At 41.5% G+C, this 21,259-nt stretch overlaps 1 long non-coding RNA gene across 1 annotated transcript in view; it reads right to left on the bottom strand.

The window, feature by feature from the left end:
• The window catches only part of LOC129046774 (uncharacterized), a 124,105-nt gene that overhangs the window by 19,666 nt on the left and 83,180 nt on the right, over positions 1–21,259 (bottom strand). The window contains exon 15 of the long non-coding RNA XR_008508543.1: positions 2,774–3,003. This is a non-coding gene — a long non-coding RNA (uncharacterized LOC129046774). The remainder of the gene's footprint in view (positions 1–2,773; positions 3,004–21,259) is intronic.

A 21,259-nucleotide genomic window follows, 5' to 3' on the forward strand; every position in this document is an offset into this window, starting at 1 on the left:
TCTGATGGAAATGGGGTTCCCCTCTCACTTCCCTCAAGTGTACTCTCACCTGCAGCCTAAATGTACATATGCAGGCTTGCTTGTGCTATGCATTACTAAGAGAAAATACTCCAAAATCAGAAGACTAGCTTTAAAATTGTAAGCTGATTTCAGTGATCACAAATACAGTTCACAGTGCAGTTCTGGCTCTGTTCACCTCTGCTGCAAAAAGGGGAAGTCTAGCTCTTCATAAAACACCAAGTGTTCAGTGAGACCCAGAGTGAAGGAGGAGTTATTTTTGTTGGACTCTTGCCTTCTCTAAAGTCTGTAATATAACAATTCATGCATACATATCACAAGAGGCAGCAGGGCTGTCACCACCAGTTTGCTGCCTAATGCCTCATGTTGGCAGTAGCATAGCTGTGTCCCCTGCCAGCTCCTGCAGAGTGGCAGGCTGGGACCAGAGATCCCACAGGGACAGGTGCTGTCCCATGTCTCTGTGCCTTCACCCAAGACAGAGGTGGAACATGCACTGCGTGCTCTTAGCATCTGTTGATAAAGTGGGAGCTGTCCCACAGTGCCCAAGCAGCAGATTCACACACAGTGGCTGGTCCATACCCCATCCACAGACCAACCTCTGTTCCTGAAGCAAGCAGTTCATGAACCAGCTCCCAGAGTTGTCCTAATGCAGTTGATTGAGCAGGACCTGTGCTTCTAAAGAACTCTTGGGCTCTCTCCAAATCCTATTGTTATATAAAGTCAGGCATTATCATTCCTTTACCCTCCCAACCAGAAGATGAGGCCACCAGCATCTCACTATTACTCCAGCTATACTACATATGAAGTTTCCACTTCTGTCACGAAAATAAACAAACCAGAGGAAACTGACTCTGCCTACTTTAATGTCCCAATTCCCCAGCCTATGAAAGACTACCCACTTTGCAGTACGTTTCTGTCCAAGCCTTAATGGTTAACTCTCCCCCAGGAATCACTTGTTATTGGGGAAAGAAGCACTGAAAAATCAAACCCCTTGCTGCAGTCGTTTATAGAACAGATCACCAATTCTGGGAGATCAATGGGATAAACATGGCCCAAACTGTTTCCTGTATAATCATAGTAAACTTACAAGGATGTTCATATAAAATGTACTTTAATTGGAGTAGCTTACTTTTTAATTTGCAATTTTAAATGTGAGCATGTTATAACTTGTAGATGAACATTTCTATAAAGATAATTACATATGGCAAGACAGAAAAACTTTTTAAAACATTTTCTCTTGAATGTGTGCCTGAATTCATTTACAACTGTTGCTGCTTTAAACATTTCAGGCAGAATAAGTGGATGGCACTAAACAGCTTAGCTGCAATTATTATGGAATGTCTGAGGTATAATTTCCCCTGCGGTTTTGTTAGGCGTGCAAAATTCATAATTCTGATTTGTGGCAGGTACTTATTACCCATCGCAGGTGGAGATATGCAAATATTATTCTAGTAGGGTTGAACAGTCTTTATTTCTGTATTCAGCTATTAACGAGATTTGTGAGTCTGGTACTCTGGGGCCATTTAATTAATTAGATGGTACAGATAAAATATAAATTGTTTTGTAGGCTACACAATTCCAGTTCTAGAAGATGTAAAATATGGCTAAATGAACTTAGTATGGACTGATTTGTTGTTTCATGTATGACAGAGGGTAAAGGAAAATTCTGCTTCTTACTTTTGCCTATATAATCCTGTACAGTATCCTTGCATTGTCAAGCATTGTGAGAAAGGGATGTTATTTATTTTTCATTATTATTAAGAATGTCTATCAGTTATCCTCTTTATAAAAAACTGCTGGCATGCATCAAGCAAGCTAAAAAATAGGCATATTCTTTTATGGAAGCCAATATGTACATGCTTCAGAATAAGCATGCATTTCCAAGACATTTAGATTTGGTAGGATAATATTGTCTCAAGGTCTGACACTTCTATTTTAAATAAATCATTTCCATGGGACAGATAAGCTAAACTTGCTAGGGGGAATGCAGAAGGAAGCTACAGCAGTATGTTAGCGTCTAGAATTTCAAAGAATGCCGTTAACTGGTTAATTCATATATTTCTTTTCCTAAATTATGATCTCTCTACTCCTCCAGAAGGTTTCTGGATAATTTTGAATGCAGGAATTGGGGTTAAAAAAACCACAACGTGCTTTTATTCCCCAAGCTGATAGCTATAATGGCCACTATAAAAGAAACAGCATTTACCAGGAGTTACAGCAAAGTACATGGTGAGACATTCACCCTCCCCTCATATAGAGGAAATAAAATGCACAAGGCATGAGACCGGAAATTGTTAGCAAACTGTCGGCATTTAAAGACAGGCATTGACCATTATATTAGTTTTAAATGGCAGGAAAATACTACACTACACAATTACAGTACTATAAACATTGAATGAAAACCAGTTAGTTTTGCTAAAGTAGGAGTATAAACAGCAGTCACTCTTATTGGTTTATTGAACATATTTTGGGGCCCATTCCAGCTGTCTTTATTAGCTCTAATGCAAATGATTTTGCACTGCTATTTTGCCAAGCTCTGGTAGCTGTACTGCTGCAAACAGAGCCTGCTGCTTTGTGTCTGCTGGAGACTTACTGACAAATATGATAAAGGATACAAAAAATGAGTAACAATACAGAACTGGCACCATACAGGAAAAGGAAAACTAACCGGGGGAAATTATACCGTAAGGGTAGGAGCTGGTACGGTTTTGTGCATGTCAATCAAAAGCATACAAGTTTAAAATCAGATACATACCAGGAGTTGCTCTGGTCACTCCCCAGCAGGGTGGGCAGAGCTGGTCATGGCCCTGCAGCTGCATCTCCTGGGACCTGTCCACCTGCCTGGAAGGGTGAAAGATGCAGGGCTGACAGACCACACCAAGGTCTGGGGCTAGGCAAGAACAGGAAGAGTCTCACGGAGATGGGAGCAGGCTAGACCAGGACAAGTATCTGAGAGGGAGGAGAGCTTCTGGCATGGGAGAAGGTCTGCAAAGACATGAGGACTGCATTTTACCCAAAGAAAGAGCTTCTGACTTTGGAGGCATTCTGCACAGGAGAGGTACAAACTCCTCTGAATAGAGCTAGGGAATGACTGAGGAATATGGCTGCAGAAAAAAGTAAGTGTAAGGTAGAAAGTAAAGCAAATCAAAAGGAGAAGGCATTGATTGGGATCTGAGGAAAAGGGCCAGTCATATTTTGTGGGTGAACAGAATTGATCATGTCAGATATTTACTGTGGCTCAATTTTCAGTAAGAAACATCAATTGACTATGTGGTGAGAAAGTCCCTGAAGCAGAGGAGGCTGCAAAACCAGGATAATGTGTGGGGAAAAGAGCTGTGGGGCAACTGAGTCTGAAAATGGGATTTCCAGCACAGGAGAGCAGAAGGTGTTTCCATTACAGCACCAGCACAGGTAACAAAACATTGGATTGTCAGCTGAGAAACTTGGGGAATCTGAGTGCTGGTGCAATGGCAGTGCAAGATCTATGCCTTCATGGTGCACTTGTGGGAACACCCAATTGAATATTGTGATATATTGTGAACATATCACAATATTCAATTCCTAAACAAACCCTGCCAGCAAGCACCAGAGACTGAGTGAATAGCTTGTGTGGACAAATGGAGCAGAAGTACTGTGACCAGAACTAGAGAAAATCTCAAGGAGGAAAACTTATTTTTAGTTAAATACAGAACAATATAAGTGACAGTGATATCTATGGAAATGTTTTAATAGAAAAACAATAAATACTTATGATGTTCAGACACAATGAGGCCAAATTACCTGCAGGCTTTAGATAAAATGCAGCAACAAATCAAACTCATTTCAATCTCACCTCTCATAGCAGTTGCAGAACATGCACTGTGCCTCCTCCACATAATGGCAAACTGTTTAGGGAAAAAATTAAGTCTAGATTTCCACAGAATAAATATACCAGAATAATATTCTGCATTTCAATACCTTAAATTGGATAAACAATACCCCACGGGTAGAATCTTTAAAAGACCATTCCTGCAGAAGATGAAATCTAGAAAACAGTTTTAATTAAATCTTTCCAATGACTTCATAAAAACCCAGGCACAGCAGCAGTGCTGTGTGCAGTACCTCCACAGCAGGTCTGAGCTATACAGTCCAAAATGAAGGAGGAGTTCCAGTATTACCTTTTTTTCCTTTCCCCTAGGTATGCACACAGAAACACATCATTAGCTCAAAACCAACGCACAAATGAGAGATGTGATCAGAGAATTACATCTGTTCATGGCAGCACAGAGAGCAGTGCCGTGGGCCAAGGGCAGTTCCTGAGCTGTTGAGGGGAGCAGTGCTGCATCAGGTGCTGGATGCCTCTCAACTCAGAGGGAACTGCTGCCTGCTGGTGGGTGATTATCACCAGCATTTTTTCAGAATAATGTAAGCAAGGAATGTTTTAGGTGGCACAATATCTACCAGGCATAGTACTTGCAGAGGGATAATGGAGCAAAAACACCTCTTGTGAAGGTGTGAAGAACCTCTGCTCCACCCAAAGACACTGCTGGGCAGGCATCACTCCCCTCCTACAGCAAGCACTCCTCAGCACCAGAAGCCCCTGGATGAGCCCAAACCTGTATGCAGAGAACCATATGGTGAGCTGGGAGGAGCCACAGGCACTTGAGGCTACGTTCCTGTTGGGCAGCAAGGCAGGAGCAGGAGGGTGAGACCCACAGAGTGCCTACAGGGTCAGAGACACACAGCACATCAGCACGAGGGTGTCACTGCACCAAAGTGCTCAGGATGAGCAGCACCACTTGCTTTGAGAGTTCAGCTGAAAACATAACCCCCCCCCCCTCCCCCCAGAACATTAGCACAGAATTTCTGCACCCGTCATACCCACAAAACACTGGCAATCACAACAGGCTGGGCAAGGGCTGACTGGCCATTTTGAGAGCACTGGAAATCAGCCTAAAGCTCTGTGCCATATGTATAGATGATGAGCTAAACCAAGAGCAGAGGATGTACTTGAGAAGAAAACAACAAACAACGAAACATTACCTTGGAGGAAAAATCTGATAAGCAGCCTAAACCAAAACAGTGCCCAGCCCCATCAAACCACAAGTTTGTTGACGATTCCCTGCCTCCTGTTATAACAGCTATGTTTATTCACATATTGTGCTTTTTAAGCTGTACATTCAGCCAGTACAGCTCAGTGTAGCTCCCCTGCCACCACAGTACTGTAAGGCTGCAAACATGACTTCAGCAAGGTAAGATCAATTTACACACACTAAGAAAGCATTCAAAAATTAATGCAACTAATCTCCTGGTTTCACTTGACAGGAGGTAAATTATTGATCTTTGCAATATGAAAGCACCAAAAAGAACAAACTCAGAATGGCACACTTTCATGTGCACCCTTGCCTCCTCTTGTCAAACTTAAAACAGTCATATCCAAAGAGCTGCAGGGAGATTTGAGAAACACATGTTCCCCCTGTACAATTTAATCATGGTGTGAACAAAAGGCAGATGCTCCAAGAAGCCTGTGGTTGTATAAACAAGAAAGAGCATAACCTGAACCCATGGCACAAACCCAGGCTCACAGAAATACATGCAGAAGACTGGCAGTTTAGGCTTTTGGAGTCTTTTCTTAGTCTTTAATATGCAATTGAGGATGTACAGCTCTACAGCCTGGTACAGGCACTGATACATCACCCATGCTTCTCACTCAAAGGACAAGTCTGTTTTATTAACCAAACTTCTTTTTCCCCATTTTTCCCCCTCTCCTGGCAGCTCTTTACACTGCAACATGAAGCAGAGCTCCTACAAAGGCACTGACAGGCTGACACACTGTGGAGTGAAAGCCTCCTGCATGGCAGCCACCCCCCTCACACCTACCTGCTTTCTTGCACATAACCACCACAAAAATGTGGCATGAGATTTTCCATCCCCAATAGGCAATATATAAGAGAGGAATACAAAATATCCCTACTAACAGTCCCCAATATTTTCCCTACTTCTTCACTGTCATCATTGTGGAAAAAGGGACAATTCCTCCTGGAAAGGTCATTGCCCCGGCCCCTAAACACACAGCATTACATCAGGTTACAGAAAGTGCTATGATACAGGTTAACATCTGCTGATATTAGCTGAAATTTTGTTACTCTTCCATTCTGTATAGCATGTGCACTGATTCATTATATGGATGAAACAGATTGAATGATCTGAGCACAGGAAAGGTTTTCATTGAAGACACTGAAGTTATATTTTTCTTTTTTCATTTTGTCTATTTTTTAAGCCTGAAAATTCTAGGTTAGACCTAACCTTTTTGTCTAACACAGCACTGTGACTTTGCAATGTATTTCAGTTGGAGTCTCACAGCTTCCACCAGGTACATCTCACTAATAGCAGGAGAAGTGTTCCCAAATTTTGTGTCAAACTACAGTTTTATTTAGTATGGCATATTCAACTGCATCTCCCAAAAATTATCCTACTCTTTGCTGGAAAGCTTTTGGCCCTACTCTGTAATAAGAAAGGTTATCCTGCATATTCTGGCTTTGAGCAAAGTTTAAGCACAGGATGATGGAGAACCCCAGTGTATTGCTATGACAAGATCCTTTTTCAAAATGCATTCAAGAGTGAATTTTGCATTCTACTGAAACATGGCACATCACAGAGCACAGACACAATTTCATGGGCAAACCATACCACTGAGGGCTTGGCTTAATATTTATCCTAATAATTTCCTGTATTTCCTCTCACTCTTGTCTCATCTCAGATGATGAATAATTTCTCTGTCTTTTCCATTGTTTTATCTCAGAGGTGCTATTGATTAGGAATAGGTCCTTTAGTCTTTCCAGTTCTACAGATCTAGTATAATTTTCATCAAGTTATTTTTTCTGCTGTTTTCTGTAGTACTGCTTTCTCCTCCTGCCTTTTCACCTTCCTTTCAAAGACTGGAAATGAGTGAGATGAAAGTTAATGGTCCTCTACTTACCCTAGTACTTCTGCTAGCTTTTAACTTCAATACTGGTGGTATTCACATCTAACCACTATACCATTACTGCCTATTTTGCCTTCAACATGCTCATGCTAACCTGCAAAGATGGCTCTAAAATGAGTTCTGCTCTAAGCTTCCTTAGAATGTCATGCTAGTGAAATTCCCCCTTTGTTTTAGGAGAACTTATAGCAACACTCTTCACTATTATTCTGTCAGCTCATCCCTTAGCAAAAGTTTTGCTGTAGCCCCACTGGAAAGACTAATATATATATATCTGTATCTTTTTTTTTAATACTGTTTATGTATTTACAGGAGGAATACTATAGGCCACCAATTTTTTATTCTTCTCTTGTTTTGCAGCATATGAAAGTTCCCTTTCTTCTTTAATCTTGCTTGTGTTACTTGATTATACCCCCTTTTCTTGGTATAATCACAATCCTTCCCATCTCAATCCCCCTTTACCCTCTGCTTCTTGCTCCTATACCAGTATTCACTCCTGTGAACTAGACAGATGGAAGCAGATGAAAGATAGACTTCTGTTTCCTTCTTTTTTTCTTATTATTTTATCAGAAGCTTATAATTTTCTCCAAAAATTGAGGTGTCACAGAGTACTGTCAAAGGCTGAGTAGTTTATCACATTTTCCCCTTGATACATTCCAATTCACTTGCATGCTGTCTACTTTAAGCACTTCTTAAGTATTATTTTCTATGCTCTCAACAACATCTTGAAATGACAGCAGCATCTTCAGCAGACAGGTTATCTCAGCAGCCAGTGGTTTGCACTCTCTGTGCAGCTCTGTATCAGTGATGTCCTGTGTGGTACATCCCATCCCAACCTGGATGTGCCACACTGAGCCTCGCTGCAGTGCACAAAATCATGGAGAAGGGTAATTCCTTTTGGGAACCCCCCCTTGCTTCCCTACAGTCAGCGAGTGCAGCAGTGAGGGTGCAGCATTTCAGCCACCAGGCACTCTGCCACAGAAGCAGCAGGAAGAGTATCTTGCTCCACATCATTCAAATCACTGCATTCCCACCACTGATGCTGTAAGCGCAGCTTCAGTGTGCTGCACTCTGCTGCAAGCGTGGGGTAGGAAAATGCACCTCAACCACGTGCCCAGCAGGGATTTGCTGATTGCTATTTGCAGCAGAAAGCTGTGATTTGCTTCAGCAATCAACCACAAATTAGCATGGTCACATCATAGGCAAACTCTTGCTTACCCAGAGGATTTACATCCTTTCTGAAAGGGAAATGGCTCCACATGTGCTATTGTCCTGCTGCCTCCCACGTACCCTTTAGACTACAGTTCATTTTAGCCAAGTGTCTTTCTGCTGGCAAGAACCAGGAAAGAAGGAAAGAATTAACAATAAGATCACATGATTATGTCCAATGATTTAGAGTTGGTATTAAATCCTCAGTAGCATTAGAATCACTGTAGCTTCTGCAGTATACATATACATGCAGATTACCACAAGACAATTCTGAATAGTACCTCTATCTAATAAAAGTTTGATATACATTGTAGTTAGCCTTAGTATGGTAATTTAACCTGTAAAAGTTCAGAACTTGTGTTCTAGGAATTATATGAAAAAGCAAGGACCAACTGGCATCTCAAAAATCATTTAGCACTGAAAGATTTCATAATTGTTTCTAGTATCTAAATGAGATAGCAAAAGAAAAGATTGCCAGGGGGAAGGCTCTCTTCATGCTTCCATTAGTTCCAGAGAACTAATAGTCCAGCTCTGAGTTCCAGAGAACTCAGACAAATTAATTTTGGTGTCAGTGCAAAGGGTTTGGCTTTAGAGGCTTTCTATATGGAAATGCAGGTTTTGCTCACTACACCACTAACAAGAAGTAGAAAATTAAATAATGCATAGGTGCAATTAGGCAAAACAGTTTCTTTTAGTGCCTTCTGCATGGAACAGAAAAACTCACTGTTTGCTAATCAAATACAAAAAGCAAATCTTTTGTGGTGGACTCGGGGCTACTGTCAACAGGGGAGGAGAGACCTGCCATAGCAGCTGCATGTGGGGAGATGCTGCATCCTGGCAGGGGCTGCAAGCACCAACTGCAGAGCTCCATCTGATGGAAATTCTCATGGAATGTCTTTAAAACTTTCACCAGGAAGGCAAGTAGGTAATACATGTAACTTTGCTTATGCACATTTCAAGGGTTTGCTGCACCAATTCCACAGAGGTTTTACTACACACAAAGACTACTTTGTGTGTAATGGTAAGAATATCCATATGAAAGCAGGTCAATCAGCAGTTGGAGGACAGTTTGATGAATTACAGAAGGTTTTATGACATCTTTTTAATTTGATTTTTTATTTCTAAAGAAGAATTTTCTGGTGTGACAAGTACAAGCCAACTATTAACTATTAAACAAAGGGGAGAATATTTTGGTTAACAGTCTTTTACTCTCTTTTTGAATGTCAGCACATGTCCCCCTGGCAGATTCCATAAATTCAAGAGCTACCAGATGGCTGTGTAACAGCAATGCCCAAAATACCCTCTAGAAATTAAAGAATCACAAGAGAAGACAATGAGTGGGTCGCTAAGAGACACGAACAACATCTACTCTCAGTCATCACTTCCATTAGGTGGACAGAGCAATTTAAAACAGTGCCAGGAATGGCACATCTCCCACCTAGAAGAGAGTGGAGCACAGCCTGCCCCAGTGCGATGCAACACAGCAGCACACTGCAGATACAGCTTGAAATGTATATATTTTAGAAGAGTCGATTTTAAAATCAAGGTAGTGGAAGTGAATAGAAAATGACAAGAATAATTTTCTTGCAGCATTTGCCTCTGGGAATGATTTATCTCCACACACAATGCTCATCTGAGTTTTGAAACTTCTACACAGGATTTTTCTTTTTTTTTTTAACTAGGTATTTTACATATCCCCTTTTCCAAATCTATACTCAGTTTCTTTTATGATTACAGGGTTTGGGGATTTTTCTTTTTTTTTCTATATTCAGTAACTTTCCCACTTAAAAGCAGTGTTACAAGAAGTGTCCTCAGTTACAGGTGTGCAAATCAGTCATCAGGGATATGTAGATAAAAATTATTCACAGTTTCAATTTCCCCCCCATCTAGTTAGTAGCTGCTGCACAAAGCCTTGCCTGACAACGGTATTTTTATGAAAACTTCACTCCCATCGACAAGACGTCATTGATTTAGGAAGCATGGTCTAAGTGAATATTTATATTCTGAATTTCTGAGAAAAGAAAATGTTACCCAGGAAAAACGTAGACACTCGCATGAAGCATTCTCTGCAAGAGGGCAGCAGAACACGACTTCAGTCAGACACCGCAGCTTTTACATAAAAGAATTTCAGAGGTGCGAACAGCAGGGCACTGAGTGCTGAGAGAGGCAGGGATCTGGGGCTGCTCTCTGAGAATAGGACAGTGCTACAGGCTGGAGCCTTCACGGTGCAGAAGCACATGTTTACAAGAAGATCTCAGGCTTGTAAACAGCAGGGCTTTAAGCAAGCAGAGAAGAGTTCGTGTTCCTGAGAAGAGAATGCAGCACAAAATGTCCTGCTTCTTCACAGTCACCCCGCTTGCAGCTGTCTAAAATTAGAGACACAGCCATTGTTCCAATGGATAATCAGGGCTAAGGGCTTTTTCAGGGCATCTCTTGACAGCCTGAGGGTTGGTACAATTCAGCATGTCAGTTTAGCTGCACTGAAAATCTGAAAACGCCAAATTACAGGGGTTTTTTTCTGTATTGCGTTACGAAGATTCAAACAATATCAACAGGATTAATTTGATGATGAGATTAAAAACATGTTAATGCCTTTTAATGAGATCAATTGTGTTCCAAAAACAAAAAAAAATGGAACTACATCAGGAGGGAGTATGGGGAGTTGGTTTAATGTGAGTGCAAAATTTGGTGCCCATGAAAGATTTCTTGGTAAATTTTTAAAATTCCCTTTAATCTCCACACAGTAGAGCCTGGAAGTCCATTAAGGAAAAAATTACAGTATTCCAGTTTTGAAATTAGAAGGCACCACAGTAAACAATGTTCCTTCATCGGTGTCTGACAGGCAACTTACAGTAATCCCATATTTCTGAGGAAACAATGCTGAGAGAGCAACACCAGAAATGAGCACACTGAGGCAGAGGCCCTGCTAATGGCAGGTACCTGCTGAAGTTCTAGAAATGTGCCCAGCACGGCTACACAGCAAAGTTCCACTTTGCTTGAATTCACCAGAAATGGCTCTGCCTCCACTTTGCTATCCAAGACACTCTCTCCAGAAAGAAAAATGGATGATTACAGAAGACACCAAAGCAAAGTGGTTGCAACCTAAAGAAACAAAACTGTGCTACCTAGGTTCAACAAATAACAAAGAGGAAAATAGTAGTTGTTAAGCATGCCTCATAATCCACAAAGCGATCATTAAGTATCACAAATTATTCAACAGCTTTCTAAATTTAATTACATAAGGTCTTCCTACAAAAATCCATGCTTTTGCAGTCCAAATTTGAATATGACATGAGCAAAGCATTCCAACAGTGTATCAACTAGCCCAAAAATTACATAAAAAAGTAATTGCAAACCAAAGCAAGTTTTGCTCTCTCTAGCAGTAATTTTTCTTTTCTCAGTACAACACAAGGTCTGCTGTCCATGTTATCATGAACACACTGGTTCAAAGTTTCACAAACATTGATTCAAAGTTCAAGTAAGCTCATCCTGTTCTGTATGATTTCAGATGATTACAACATTCAGACTTTATTTTTCTCAGAATCCACTGAGTACCACACCAAGGAACCTCAAAGGACTCCATAACTGAGATAACAAGCTTTCTAGCACACCTACCACTCTGCAAATACATGAGTATGATTTTTTTACTGCTATAACAAGGTTAATTTTTTCACACCGACTTCTAAACTTGCCATTTGACTGTGAACTGACATTTTAATAAGGACTTAACTGCATACCCTGCTCACCAACACATGTTCACGTGTCCTACAGGTAGCAGAGCCTGGTGCACCAACACATTCCAGATTAACTCTCTGAATATACTGACTCAGCTGCACTGCAGCCACCTTACCCACCACCATCTCTAAAAGAAGTCTGACTGCTATGGACAAATGCCACGAGACATACTTCAGCACCTTCTCCCTCTACTTCAAAAGCCCAAGGAACCTGCCTAGTCAAGCAGAAATGCAGCTGGCAGCAAATGCAGCTCTCTGCAGAGCACCACCAGAGCCCGTGCAGCTCCCCAGCCCTGGAGAGCAGCAGCTGCACCCTCCCGTCTGCCACCAGCTCACTCCCCAGCAGCACACACAGCGCTCCAGGAGCCATCCTGCCAAAAGCATGGTCTGTCATCTTCCTTCCTTTCTACACCACCATAAAGTGCCTGTGCACATGGGGAGGAACAGAAAATGACCCCTTCAAGTGCCTGGGTGGGGAGAAGATGTTATTCCGTGGCCTCAGCTCTCCATTTTATAGCTGGCTTCAAATTACTGGTTTTTAGGTAATCTCCTTCATTTCTACCAAACACATCCCATGCCATTTTTATAGCCTATGCTCCTCTTCTCAGTCCTATACCACTCCCTATCCTGGCTACAACTGTACCAGTCTGGTATTTTGCATCATTTTACTGTTGTATTTCTTTCTAACTATCTTGGATGCCACCTTCTTACTGCTTAGGACTGCTCCAGCCTGATGAAGGCAAACAGGATTACTCAGGATAATTAACATTTCTATAGGGCACTGACAATTGCACACAGATTTGGAACCCAGGATACAAAAGAGCAACATCAATTACAATGCTAGGAGGATTCTCATTCATTATCGTGTTTACTTGCAAACACAAAATTAGTGATGCCTGGATTAAGATTAGAAACAACATAAACTACTATCAGTCAAAAAAATCCTTTCAAGCGTATTTTACAGAACACATGCAGTACCTCTTAAGATATGAAAAATGATGCTATCAAAGACACTCTACTGAAGGGAATCTTTTTCTCTAAGAGTAGAAATATATAGAGAGAATCAAGAAAAAGGTTTATGATAATTTATTTAGATTTCTTGCTAGTAATATACATTTTAAAAGAAGAGGCATAACAGGCTGTAAACCAAGATATAATAGTTAAATGAAACTGCAAATTTCAACTTCATAATTCTGAATATTAAAAAAATAAGTCAAAAATGGATCATAAACACAGTTTCTCTTGTTTAATAAAACTGTTTCTGAATTACAAAATTACACTTAATTGTTAGAAGCCAATTTAAAAGATAATTTTGCCATATGCCAGAGGTCATGAGATGCAGCTAGTATATGAAAGACATCAAAGTTGTACTTCAGCCCTACAAAGGATAGTTTTTTCTTGGTCAAAAACCTGAAGGTGATTGTAAGTAAGAAAAAAAACCCCTGCGATAATTAACAGCATTTAGTAAGTCAGAACCAACAAACCAGAGCCAAGTAAATTCTTTAAATAGAATTCAACCATCTCTGGAGTCACAACCACCCAACTCTAAGTCCCAGGGAAGACCCATTCACTCACTCTGAAACAGCTCTCATGACCCAGACAAATTCTTTGTTGCTGCAGACTCCTGTCCTGCCTTCACCTACAACCAAGGCTGAAAAGAAATACATCAATTTTTATGCTTCATACAGAATAATCAGAACCATCAAAGTCTTTCTTCACTTACAAGTCAATCCAAGGTACAAGATCCAGCTCTTTACAGCTCTTAGAGCCTGAGACCATGATGTCCTTGGGTTTCCAAGACTGAGGGGATAAAAGCAGCCTAACCAAAATCAAAACCAACAAGCCATTATTTTTTCTCAGTTTTATTTTTGTGTCCCTGAAGATGAAAATCTGCTGGTCTTCTGATGTAAGTCTATGCAAAACCAAAAACACCAGGTCTCCAGCCTTTGCTAGGGGTCATTGACTTGCCTGTATTCATGATGTAAGTAATAATTTCTAGTTTACTATATTACACCAAACATCACAAAAGTGTGACAGACACAGTGAAGTCAATAAATACAAGGAAAGCTATAAAGGGTCTCTGCGCATAAAACAGACTTTGGTTTATCAGGCTAACAAGGACCTTCCCAGGGCCTCCAGAGAGTGGTTATAGAAGGGTGCCCCAAATTCTGGTCCCCCAAATGCTGGCCACAAGTCTCCAAGAGACTTTGAGGGGTATTGTTTTTACAGTATGGTCTTAAAGTGCTTTCCTCATTTTAGGACAGCAATAGAAGAGTAACAAAAGCCATTCACCAGACTAATTTTGAAGACAAAATGAAACAACCTGATATTTTGATTCCATACTTAAATTTAGAATATCACAATTTTTAAGTGAATACTAACAGAAACTGAGTTCTTTCTCACCTCTTCTTGTTTACAGTCTTATAAACTGGGATACCACACTACCAATGTCAGGCAGGATGTCATTTTTTCTCTTGGCAAGTAAACATGTGGAAGAAAAGGCATTGCATTTTTAATGATATAACAGAGCTCAATAATGTAGTTTTTACCAGGTTCCAAAAGGACAGCTTCAGGTTTCTGATGTACAGTATAATGTCTTGAAGATCCATGTGCATTTTTCCACTCTGCTGAGCACAGTTTAAAATGCAGAAGCAGCATATTTCAATATTAGACTATTTCACAGTGCACATGAGTTCAAAACAGAAGAAATAACATTAAAAGCAGTGAAATCAATCAAATGAATTAGCTGAAAATAAAATTAGAGCATAAAACAACAGTAGGCCCAGGAATAGACAGGCTGTCTCCTCTTTTACTCTTGGGAGAGATTTCTTTTAGTATGGCTTCAGTCACTCACCCTGACATTTCCTTGGACTCCCCAGAGCCCCTTGCAAAGCTGGGTCAGGATTGAGCACTGAAGTTAGAAGATGCTTCTTAGCATTTACTTAGCAGTTAACAAGGGAAACAGCCACCTTCTTAAAGCACAGGGTATCTGCATTTTGTGCACATTTTCTTAATCTTTCATCTAACATATAACTAATTTTCAAGCACTTTTGCAATTTCTTTAAATCTCAAGGCAACATTCCATCAGGACTAGCTTTCATCCTTGATTCTTCCAGACTTCAGTGTTTCTCCTCTCCAGCACGCTGCCAGTACCAGACTGCTGCTTGGCTCCTACTCCTAACTCAGTTCCCTTGACTTGAAATAATTTCTTCCTTTCTCCTCAGATATTATCTGCAATGATTGATGGTCAGGAGCTGCTCTGCTCCTACAGCAACTGGCAGCAGGCAGGGGGAGATAGGGCTGCTGCAGAGCCCCCAGCCTGAGGTTTCACCTGAAAACCAACACCAGGAGCAGTGATAGCCAGACCTTCAAGACAAGCAACAAGGGATGTCGGCTGGCAGATCTCCATTTAAAAGCAAAAGCAAATTCACAGTGTGAAATTGGAGAGCTCCTTCTGGGCATAAGGAAAGTTTGGGGGTTCCCCCCCTTCACCAGGGTGCATACCCTGGTGAAGTGTGAATCAGAAATACATATCATATTTGCAAAATATTATAGAAAAATACAGAGCATGTCACAAAAGGAAAGAAAAATGAGAAAAGGAGTTATGCTTAAAGGCAGCCCTAAAGGGAGCAAACTGGGTTTTTTTTTGTAGGAGGAATGAAAGGTTATTGCTCCTACATGACAAGAATAGCATTTTTTACATTCCCCTTTCCAATAACAGCAGCTAAATTCTCATAGGATTCAATGTTTACGCTCACAAAAATCAATTTTTCCCTTTTATTAAAAAATTATGTACAGTAAATTACCACTACAACACAATCTACATTGTTTAACATACCCTGCTTTGATTTACTGTTCCATTCATAATCTGCTGATGATTAAACTTCTCAGAAACAATCCACTAGCCTTTCTAAGTGATATCAAGTTGTTTGTTTTTAATCTGCTGAAAATCATCCTGTAGACAGATGCATTATTGAAGAATTACATTTTAATTTATTTTCACGCAGCGCCTGTGATGGGCATTTGGATTAACAGAGTACAATAATGCTTCTTTCTGCCTGTATCTATTCAAATCAGAAATTACCTGCATACACTGTCTCTGATGGTGGTCAAAAACTGTACAAAGAGCTGAGAATAGTGCTTCTTAATATCACACAGCCCTGCTGCTCATCAATGAGTCTTTTTCTGTTCTAATGCTTTTGTCATGTATATGAAAGTCATTATGTAGTTTAGAAAACAGGAGATGAAGTGAAAGAGGAAGATCAGGGACCTGGGATGCATTAATATTCTACCAGCGTCAAAGATATTTCCCTCGAGGGGCTCCTACAGGCCACACTGTTATTACAGTGCCTATCCATTATCTTGTGCTGTACTTGGTATTAAGACAATAATGGAGAGAATAGGATTATGTGCAGATGATAGGAAATGCGAAGGCAATTCAGCAAGATAGGAAATGAATGGAGACATGATTCTTTCCTCGAAGCTGGGAATGGTTTAGCATAGGGTAAGGGAGAAGATAAATGAAGCAAAATGAAATCTTTACAGGTTAGCTGGGGTAAAATGAGTGTTTACATAGAATCTGATGAGTTTAACCTTTTTGATACAGAATATCGCAGTATTTTCCTTTAATGCAGCAGTGTATATGCCTTCAGAGGTCCAGTTTGATCTGAAAACTCACTCAACACACATGGGGAAATGACTGGTATTAATTTGATAGAGCAGTCTTATGTAATGGAGAACCATTTAATTTGCTCCAATAAAGGAAAAATTCTGAACCCCCCTCCAGATTTCTGTATTTAAACTACAAGCTTGAAAAATTCTGCCCACTAAACAAACAGACAGAAAATAAATAAGTACTTTTTTAATAGCAATAAAGTAGGAGCTAGCATAACCAAGTGAAATGTTGATCCGACACTGAAATGTTCACATTCTGCTTTACTATTGTACACCATTCAATTTCACAAGACAGAGTCCGTGGCTATTAGCAAGTCACAAAGGCTAATAATTTTAGGAGGCCAGCAATGCATTATGATAGTGATAAACAAAGACAGGACCAGATTGTGTCATTTACAGATATTTCTATGGCTTATGTCTGTCATATTTTTTTTAATTAGGATAAATCACACACACACAATTTGCAATAACAGCACAACAGCCAAAAGAGATCATTTTTGCTCCCTGAAGTACAACTATAATTTTATTCCTTTTAGCAGCGCTCGAAGGCTTTCCTTCTGTTAGGTTAAAACCCAGCAAAGTAGATCAGCAGAGCGACCCCCTAAGAGCAGGCAGCCCTCAGAGGTGTGAGGCAGCCATGGCTGCCCTCGCTGGCATGGCGAGTGCACGGCCAGCGTTTGTCACAGGGCTGGGACGCCTCCTTGCACGAGCCAAGCCAACTGAGGGTCCCCGCTAACACCGCCAAGGGACAAAACGTGTCCGTGTGCTCAGCAGAGCTCCCCACTCAGACCAGCCACACTGGAATTGCCTTGCCAAGCAGGGCTGGCCCTGCATGAGGCCCAGGGCCCGGCAGCGCGGCTCCATGCTGCTCTCTGCTGCTGCCTCCCACTCAGCGCCTCTCGCTCCCCCCTTTGTGTCAGGCCCTGCTGTTTGCCCATCACCACTCCAACATTGACTTTCTTTGGCTGGTGCTGTGATGTAGGGATTGCAGTTGCCATTCCAGCTCCATAGCTGATGGCCCCCTGGCTCTGTGGCTGTCCCTGCCAGTGACCGCCATCTGCCAGCCACCAGCTCTTACACCGCTCTGACCCCACAGCAGGGCTTCCCTCCTGAGCCCTCTGTCATGATAAGATTTTTCTCACTGGAGAGCCTTCCTATGTTTCACACTGTCAGGCCAGACCCCAAGCAGACAAGAAAAAGTCTTAATGGCCCAGAAGTGCACGCCTGTGCTCCTGCACTACATTGGCCACTACCTGGGCAATGGCAGAACAATTGTGTTTAAAAAAACCCTGTTTTCTGAGCTTTCCAACACATCCTACACTACTTTCTAACATACTATGCAAGGAGGCAAAGCCATCAGCAAAGCAATGAGGGAGCCAAGGCCTCGTTACAGCCCCTGGGTGGGCAGGGGCAGGGTGGCAGGGCTCAGCGAGGAGAGCAAGCTGGCTCAGAGCAGAAATGGAAACTGCAGCAGCCCAGTAAAACCAGAGCACACCTGATGCAAGGCTCTGCATCCCAGCCCAGCCAGGCTGGGGCTGTGCCTCCCTGCCAGCTGCACCCAGACCAAGCACTGCTCAACCCCCACGGCCCCAGCAGTGCAGAAACTGGGGCAGGGAGCTGCTGTGCAGACCCTGGAAGGAGAAAAAAGTCCAGAAACTGCCAACTTTTAGTACTGACCCACAGAAGACTGGTAGCCCAGAGGAAACCCTCAAACACCAAATAGCTCAGGGCTCCATAGCAACAGGCTGAGACAGCAAAACTTCCCAGCTCGCAGCAAGGTACAAGTCATCTTGTACCAATGACGTTTATTTTACATTTTTGTCTATTTCCCCAGTATCAATAGGTGTGAACTTCAGTCCCTCCATACCTGTGTTTCACCCTGCTGTTCAGTGGGACAAGCATGAGCTGAAAGCCAAGCATTCACAGTGCAGCTAGGAGTGAGGGCAAGTGCCTTAAATCATCTTTCCTCATCAGCTTTTAGTGACAAGAAGCATTTCTGTGAAAAGTGAGAATCAGCAAATTTGGGGAATTAGGAACATACTTAGTAATTTTACACAACAGCCACAAAGATGGGGAGATGTGAAACAGCATGAGCAGAGCTAGGTGTCAGGATTGCCTCTTGCACAGGCAGGTGGGGACTGTGCTGCACGGCTTGGGGCTCTCTGATCACCAGCTCATATCAGACACCACTACACACTCCAACCATACTGCTAGAAAACCCACCAAGAAAACTGTCTAATGAAGAGTAACAGTCAAAACAATGTCATGTGGCTGGCCAGTTACTTAAAGAGTGTTTATAACCATGTTTTAATGCTTCTTAACATAATGAACACTTATTTATATAAATGTTTAATTATGTTTTGAATTAAGTATCAATCTAGACTATCCCATAACGTATTGCAGCAATGAGAAATCACAATTCATTATCTTATCACCTTTTAATCTTAGAAAATTTTGCTAGCTTTTATAGTAGCAGAAAGAGTTAACAAGAACAGCCAATTTAATTAATCTGCTCTACTTACTTTGTACACTGCCATTTCTTTCTCAGTTGAGTACAGGCGAACTACACATTTGCACTAGAAATTACAAGTAAGTGAAGCAAATACCTTCATGAGTCATAAACTTTACCAATCTCTTACATCAATGTCTCTTGTCAGAAGTTAAAGGCAACCAATTGATAAAGTCACTTTCAAAAAAATATGGATAGATTGAGCACATTCCAAACTACCAGTTTCAGTATGATAAAGTCTGACTGACCCAGAAGGTTGCCCTCGCATGGGCTCAGACCCACTCTTAGTTTGCTGCATCATATTTTATTGTCTGGTTTAAGAAACAGCTTAGGGATTTTTCACCTGGCAAGGCTGACTAGCTAGAATAGCCTAACAAACAGTAAGGGGAAACCCACTCCTCCAGATATTTCCACTCAATGGCTAAGAGCTGTACAAAGGATACCACATTCAACTTCCCACAAGCAAATCATGCCCATGAACAGAGATGCAGCAGATGGTCTGTGCCCCACAATACAGCCAAATGCAAAAATATGTCTATGAAGGCAAAGCCACAATTCTCATAACCGGTCATCTTGGGGACAGCCATGGACATGGCCTTGCTCTACTCCTCTCTGCTCCCATCTCCCTGCAGATGACACATCAGGGTAAGGGCTGGGCACCAGCACTGCACAGATTGTCCCCATCCACCCTGTATGCCTTTTGGCCTCTCCGGGACACTGCTGGCACTGTCACAGTGGGACTCCTGCCCCAGCTGCAGTTGGGGTCCCCATATCTGAACAGGACTTTTATGTCCCTCATGGCCCACTAAAAATATGGCCAAAGCGCTCAAGAACTTCCCTGATGGGACTTCTGGATCACTCAGACCAGAATCAGGCTGGAAAATCTTGGGAATCCTTCTGTTTCATTCTTAAGACCAACGCATGTTCAAATTCAGTGGAATGGGGTCAAGGAAGTAGTTTAATGTTTAAAACTATAATTCAATAGCTACAATTTTTTGCTATAAGGAAACTCCAGGCTTGAAGAGGTTGTTTTCCTGCTTGCTGCCCCCAAGGAACACAAATGCAGGCTAGACAGTCAAGGTTTATGGAGAGAAGCAATATCTTTTATGACACCAACTATTAGAGTTGGGGGGGAAATACGCAAGCAAAGCAGCCATTCTTCAGGTCTGAAACAGAGGTTTCAATCTGCAGCAAAAGCATGTTGGAAAGCTGTGGTCTGGGTTGAAGTTACTAGATGATCAATTAGACGTTATGAGAGGACAAGAAAATTAGCACCTCTGGAGCAGCAAATGGGCACAGCACAGGAGCCATGCCAGAGTCACTCACTCACATGGGGCAGCAATGAGAGAAACAGAGATAGCTGGACAAAAGTGAAAGGTGAAAAGCTAAGAGAAAGTGAATGAAAATTACAAAATTACGTGATCCCTGCTTTTTAGTATTTCCTAGAATGGGGACTTTTTGTTTGCAGGTTTCCTGTTCAGCTTGTTTTGTAAATATGCTTTGAAAATCAGAATGCCATAAAAGACGGTTTTTCTGAAAAATCATGTTCAGCCTGTGATCATGATGTTTCTATACCTTCTTGAATGCCTGAAAGAATTAATTTTGGTGTATGAGGCTCATTGAATCTCACTCACACCATTTCCATGGATGCACCTGGTGCACTAAATGAAGCCTACCACAGTACTGGTACCTATGTGAGGGTGTTCATGCCATGGAAAAATAAACTGGACTACAGAAAGACAAAACAGTACCACTACACAGACTGGAACTGTGTGCTTATTACAAAAATATCAAAATAACTAATAGAAAGCCTTCTATTGTCTTCTTCTTGGCTTAGCTTTCATGGATTGACTCAATTAAAAATAATTTACCTATGACCTGCAGATTAGCATTCCTCCTTTACCTAATAAATTTAAAATTATTGTGGATACCACAATAGTACCACAATGTTCTCTGAAGGAAAAACAAAAATGCTTGGAAACTCCCAGAGCAGGCAATAAAATTATTATATCAGATTACAGAAACTTTACCAAGTCTAACCTAAGGTAAGGATTCAACCTTGTTTTGTTTGATCCAGTGGACATGAAATGCCACCTTTCTGCTGACCTTAGTGACTTCCAGCTCAGAACTGCCACCTCATTAAGGTGATCCCAG

Source organism: Molothrus ater, chromosome 9, assembly GCF_012460135.2.
Source record: "Molothrus ater isolate BHLD 08-10-18 breed brown headed cowbird chromosome 9, BPBGC_Mater_1.1, whole genome shotgun sequence".
In the NCBI taxonomy this organism is placed as follows: Eukaryota; Metazoa; Chordata; class Aves; order Passeriformes; family Icteridae; genus Molothrus; species Molothrus ater.